The sequence below is a fragment of the Balaenoptera physalus genome (assembly GCF_965194825.1).
Source record: "Balaenoptera physalus genome assembly, contig: HAP1_SCAFFOLD_601, whole genome shotgun sequence".
Taxonomy (NCBI): Eukaryota; Metazoa; Chordata; class Mammalia; order Artiodactyla; family Balaenopteridae; genus Balaenoptera; species Balaenoptera physalus.
The window spans coordinates 435,501-441,084 of NW_028126143.1; the positions used below are offsets into that span (position 1 = coordinate 435,501).

At 46.7% G+C, this 5,584-nt stretch overlaps 1 pseudogene across 1 annotated transcript; it reads right to left on the reverse strand.

The window, feature by feature from the left end:
• Window positions 1–1,102: 1,102 nt before the first annotated feature.
• On the reverse strand, window positions 1,103–4,917 carry LOC309653561 (nucleoporin p58/p45 pseudogene; annotated as a pseudogene). The gene has a single exon. The product of its transcript is annotated as a nucleoporin p58/p45 pseudogene (transcript).
• Window positions 4,918–5,584: the final 667 nt, after the last annotated feature.

The following is a 5,584-nucleotide window of genomic DNA, read 5'->3' on the forward strand; positions in this document are numbered from 1 at the left end:
TATTTTAAGAAAACCCTCTGGTTCTGAGTGGAGAATGGGTTGAGGGGTGGAGCATGGGAGCAGGGAGGCCGGTTAGGAGCTGTCTCAGTGAGTGGGTGAAAAGTGGTATCCGGCCTTCACCTCTGAAGGGTCAATACGCCCCCAAACCCACATATCTTCTTTGGCCTCATTTGGCTGCCTACCTTCCATTTGTCCCCAAACCCATCTCCACCCTTCTCCACTGTGCTCAGGGCTGGCCTGGGTGGACACAGCAGGGGGCCCTTTGTCCTCCAGCTTCAGCTGGGTTTGGCCAATGGAGAGCCCCACAGGAGAGGGTCGGCCAGGAGCCAGTGGGGCTGGGGTATTTGTTCGTCTCCCGCCCAAAGGGTCATCCCACAACCAGAGGTCAGAGGTCACAACTGCAGTCAGGTGGCCCTGTCCTCGAAACTCTGTCCTTCCAAGTTCCATAACTGCTCACTCCCCGCACCTGTCAGGACCTAGAGGTGGTGACACAGTCCCACTGTCCCTAGCCCTGGAGAACTGCACTGTCCCTTGTGTTTCCTATCCCCTGCCCATCACCTGTAGAGTAGTCCTTCCATAAAGTTCTCCTCCGGTTACCACTCTAACCGAACCACTTCCTACCCCACTCCCTACTCCACTCCCTACCCCAGCTGGCAAAACAGTTTCAGTGGAAAGAGCCTGGACTCGGGTCAGATAAAACCAGGACTGGACCTGGCTCTGTCATTTACTAGCTCTGTGTGGGGTAGTCACAGCCTCTCTGAGCCAGTGTGTTCATAGTAATGTAAGGACACCATTATCTTAGGACGATGAAATAACACATGCGAGGGCTTGGTGCATGCCTAGGGCGTAACAGACAGTCACACACGCTAGTTCCGTTCTTCTTCCTTGCCCCGCACCGAGCAAACACTTATGCCTCTGTAATGGGTCGGCGCTAGGTGCTGGGGTGACGGGCACACCAGGAAGCACAGGGCACCACTTCTGCCTGCTCGGAGGCCACAGTGGCTCCCCCAGCTCAACTCCTCCTAATTCAAAGTGGAAAGTAGTGAGGGTAACATTTCAAACCATTCATTTCTTTTTTTTTTTTTTTTTTTTTTTTTTAAGATTCAAAGCAACTGACACAGTAAATTTTATTGTTTACATAATGACAGGCTCTGGACAAAGTGGAGACAATGGACACAGTGACGACACATTTAAACTCCTGTCACAAATTGATCTGTTACAAATTCCCAATGGTCAACATATTAAAATGTAAAATATATAAAGAAAAAAACACAAGAAATGTAAATATCCAGATTTTTGCAGCACAATGCAATGTCCTTTTTAAAAAAAGTTTGTTGTAATTGTGTATTTAATTCTGACAGTAATTCAAAACACAAAACCACATGTTTTCCTACCCTTCCCCAAAACCTGGATCTGGGGACCGCAGTATTAGGGAAGTATGCAAAAATAAAAACAACTTTCATGCTCAGAAACAAAGCATTTTCCTTATTTTAATGCATCAAGGCGCAAAAATTTCAATTCCAAAAGCCAATCATCGCTATATGCATATAAATAAAACAGATTTGACAACACTTTTATAATCAAACCCAACTAACGTTATACTAAAATATATGTGTGTGTGTGTGTGTGTGTGTGTGTGTGTGTGTGTGTGTGTGTATATATGTAATACCTATTTTAGAAAAAAAGGTGCCTTGGTGAAAATGATTCTGAAAATATTCACTTGATGCACATTATGTACAAAACCTTCTATATAAAAAAATTAAACTATTTTCAATGAAATTCCACGTTCACATCCCATCTGAAAACTGCACTTGAAAGATAAAATAGGTCTACCTAACGGTTTCTGTCTGAAATCATGGCTAAGGCAGTTCTCTTTCCAAGGGCTCTCTTTTTCACCCACTCTCTGTCACTAATACTAACACAAATGACACACAGATGCAACCTGACATGTCTATATATCTTATTACCTGGAGCTCTCTGTTCACTGTTAAAACGGGGGATAGTTTACTGTTGCTACAAAGAATACTTTTTTTCTTAAAATATACTGTTCCTTTATTCCAAATTAAGCACTTACTTAAGACATAGAAGAGGCTGATAAGCGACTCCATTTGGTGTCAACATCAATAGCCCTGTAAGAAAGAACTCTCTATTGGAACAGCGAGAAAAGTTTCCACTGAAATAATAGTCATCCTTCACCTGCATAGAATCAATTTGGCTTAATAGCTCTTTGCCCCCAGAACACCAGTCTGGAGTTCAAATATGCTCTTGAAGGTTCATCTCAGATATGAGGATACATAGGATAATAAAGTTGTTGAAATCGGTTTGATGAGTCTCAGCAGCCCTCATCTGGAGTAGCTGCTAAGATTAACATGGCAACAAAAACGGGCAAGACTGGGGGCAATGAAGTTGAGTTGGTCAATATTTACACCAGTAACCATTTCACTAAGTCTTTAAGCAAATACCTACAATGACTTGGTACCTTTAGCTCCTTGTTCTACAAGCACTGAGGATTTGAAGCATAAAAGGTGAAAAATGGAATACCCTTAGAAAAGGGGAACAGTCTGAGGCAAAAGTTGTAGGTCTGTAAATATATATTCTATATGCACACACAATTGTGTGTATTATCCTGTATATATTTTACATACATATTCACAAGATGCCCTGCAGTGTAGTTCAAAAGGCCTTTTATCAAGGAACAAAGTGATTCTGGTACAGGCCCTAGAGTTCATACCACCTATATAAGAAACAAATGTGCATGTATTCACGTAATGTAAACCTTATCAACAAAAACATTGCTAAAACACTAGGTTAAATAGTAGTAGGATTTACCAATCAGCGATGTAATATTTCTTACACTGAGAATCAAAATAATGAAAAATACACAACTAGGTTTCAAATACACAAGAGAAAAGTTGTTTAGCATGGCAAACAAGAACAGAGTTCAAATTTCAGAAGTAAGGAAAAACTATCAAAACTTCGTAAATCTCCTGGGATGCAATTTAGTTACTGCATCAACTTTAGAAAAATAGACTCAGAGAATGAACGATGCTGCTACGGATTCTCTCAACACATCAACCCATATGTTTATCTTTTTCCTCTTTTGTTTCCAGCTGGAGGTTTCTTCAACTGAAGGAGTTGTCCTCCTGTTTCAAAACCTGCAGAGGCAGGATTGGACACCCCAAATGTCAAACCAGCTGATGCCGTGATGCCAGGGTTGCTGAAGTTAAACCCAGATGTACTTGAGCTGCCAAAGCCTGCACTAAGACTTCCTGAGGGTTTATTTGTTGTTCCAAATCCAAATGTGGAGGCCCCTGTGGTGCTGCATCCAAAACCAGAGCTAGCTCCAAAGCCTCCAAGGTTTGAAGAACCTAGGCCACTTGACTGCAAGCCAGTGCCAATACCTGAGCCGAATGGCGCTCCAAAACTAACTCCCAGAGATGGCTGTGGCCCTGTAGCAGGCTGTTGCTGCTGTGTAAGTGTTGCAGCCATGGCAACGGCTGCTGCGTTTGGCATGTTGCTGAAAGGGGTGGGTCCAGTAGTGACTCTGGGCGCATTCTGCCACTTCTTGGCTTCTGCTCGCCTGGCTTCAAACACATCCACAGCGTCTCCCAAGAACATTTTCCTGTAGCCAAGGTACTGTTCTTTGAGCACCTTCACATTTTCATGAATAGACTGAAGTTGTGCAGCTAAAGCTACAAATGTTTGATAAATTTTCTGCATAGCCATTGACAAATCTTGAGGGGTGATATGTGAATTGTTCGCTTGGGTGGCAAGATGGTTTTCCAGTTCTTCAATCTGTTGTCTGTACTGCTGGAGCTGCACCTCAAACTGCTGAGCCAGGATTCTGAAGTAGTCAGCAGGAGCTGTATTTTCATGTTGGAGTCCAGGTGGTGTTTTCTGGGTTCTTAAAGCTATTTCAGCATTTTTTAACTCCTGAGCAGTTTCTATTTTCAGTTTGTCAATACTGAGAGTGTTCCTCTGCAGCCCACTGGCAGCCAGCGACAGAAGCTGCTTCAGAGCTTTAATAACTTCCTGCACTTTAAGCATCGCTTTTGAAGACATTCTACTAATTTCTTCTTGAACTTGTTTTTGTTCCTTCACAAATTTCTGCAGGCTGTCCACGTCCTGGCAGATGACGGCAGGCAGAGTCTCGTCCTTCAGTGCTTTACTATCCTCTGGTCTTGTTCCTGTTTTATCACTCTTTTTATCCGATGAGCTGCTAAACTCTAACCCTCCAAGGCCTTCGTTGCCTGCAGATGAAGTAGCTGCTGCAGTTCCCAGAGACAGACCTAAAGCATTCTGTCCAAGTCCTGCAGGAGTCGACGTCAGAGCAGACGAGAGCGTGAGACCGCCAGCCGAGGCAGACGTGATGGGCAGCGCAAACGGTGTGGCGGACGCCGCGGGTTTGCTGAAGCCTAAGCTGAAGCCTGCCGTGGACGCAGACGTGGTGGCCGGCGGGCCTGTGTTCGTTCCTCCTAGAGTGAACCCAGTGGCAGGTTTAGATCCAAAGAGCCCGGTTCCAAAACCACCAGAAGGAGCAGATGTTGTCACTGGAGTCGCCGTGCTCCCCAGAGTCCCAAAGCTGAGCCCCACAGAAGGGCTAGACGCCGCGGTCCCGAAGGAGAAACCGCCGCCCCTGCCGCTCCCGCTGGCGGCCACGGTGGAGGAGCCCAGCGTGCTGCTCCCGAAGGAGACCCCCCCCCCCCGGACATGGCTGCGGGCTCGGCGCGGTCGGCAAGCTAATGGGTCGGTTCGCCGCTCCCGCCTCAAGGCCCAAGCGGGCCGGGCAGCATCGCTCCCGCCCAGCCGCGACCTTGCGCGAACGCGGAGCCCAGCGGCCGCGAAGACCGGCCCGAGGATGTGGAGATGGCGCAACGCAGGTAACCAGCGGCCGCCCGCACGCACCTCCCCATTCATTTCTTTTTGACTACTAGGTGGCAGGCATTTTTCCAGAGTCTGGAGGTAGATTAGTGACCAGGCATTGCAAAGAGTTGTGGTGATCAGAGGGGCTTCAAAGAGGACGTTGCATTTACTTTTAGCTTTAAAGGAACTGTTACTTAAAGGTAGGGGCATATCAGTCTCCCTGGTCCTGAACTTTACCCTCCTTCCTTCCTCCCCCTGGGAGAGCCTGCAAAATTCCCCAGACTGAGAACCTGGGCCTTAATTAGTTACAGTTACTCCTGGAGTGTCTTAGATCATGTGTGCTGGGGTGGAAGGCATCTTGAGAAGTGAGCCTTAAAAGACTTCTCCAGGTGTGGTAAGGCAGGTGTAAGGGGGCAAAAGCACAGGACAGTGACCACTGCAGGCTGACTGAAAGCTGGGGACATGGAAGGGAGAGGTGGGAGCACAAAACACTAGAAAACTGGGTTGAGACCATATTGCTAAACCAAGCCATGTGAATTTAATGCTGCAGATACTGGCTTTGAGCAGGGGGCAGACACAATTCAGAGCTGGGCTTCCAAAGCCTTTGTCTGATAACCTAAGTAAGGTGGACAGGGGCTGGAGGTGCCCACGATGGACCACGTGTTGGGACTCAAGTGCCCAAATTTGGGTGATGGCTGAGCACTCACGAGGACCAGACCTT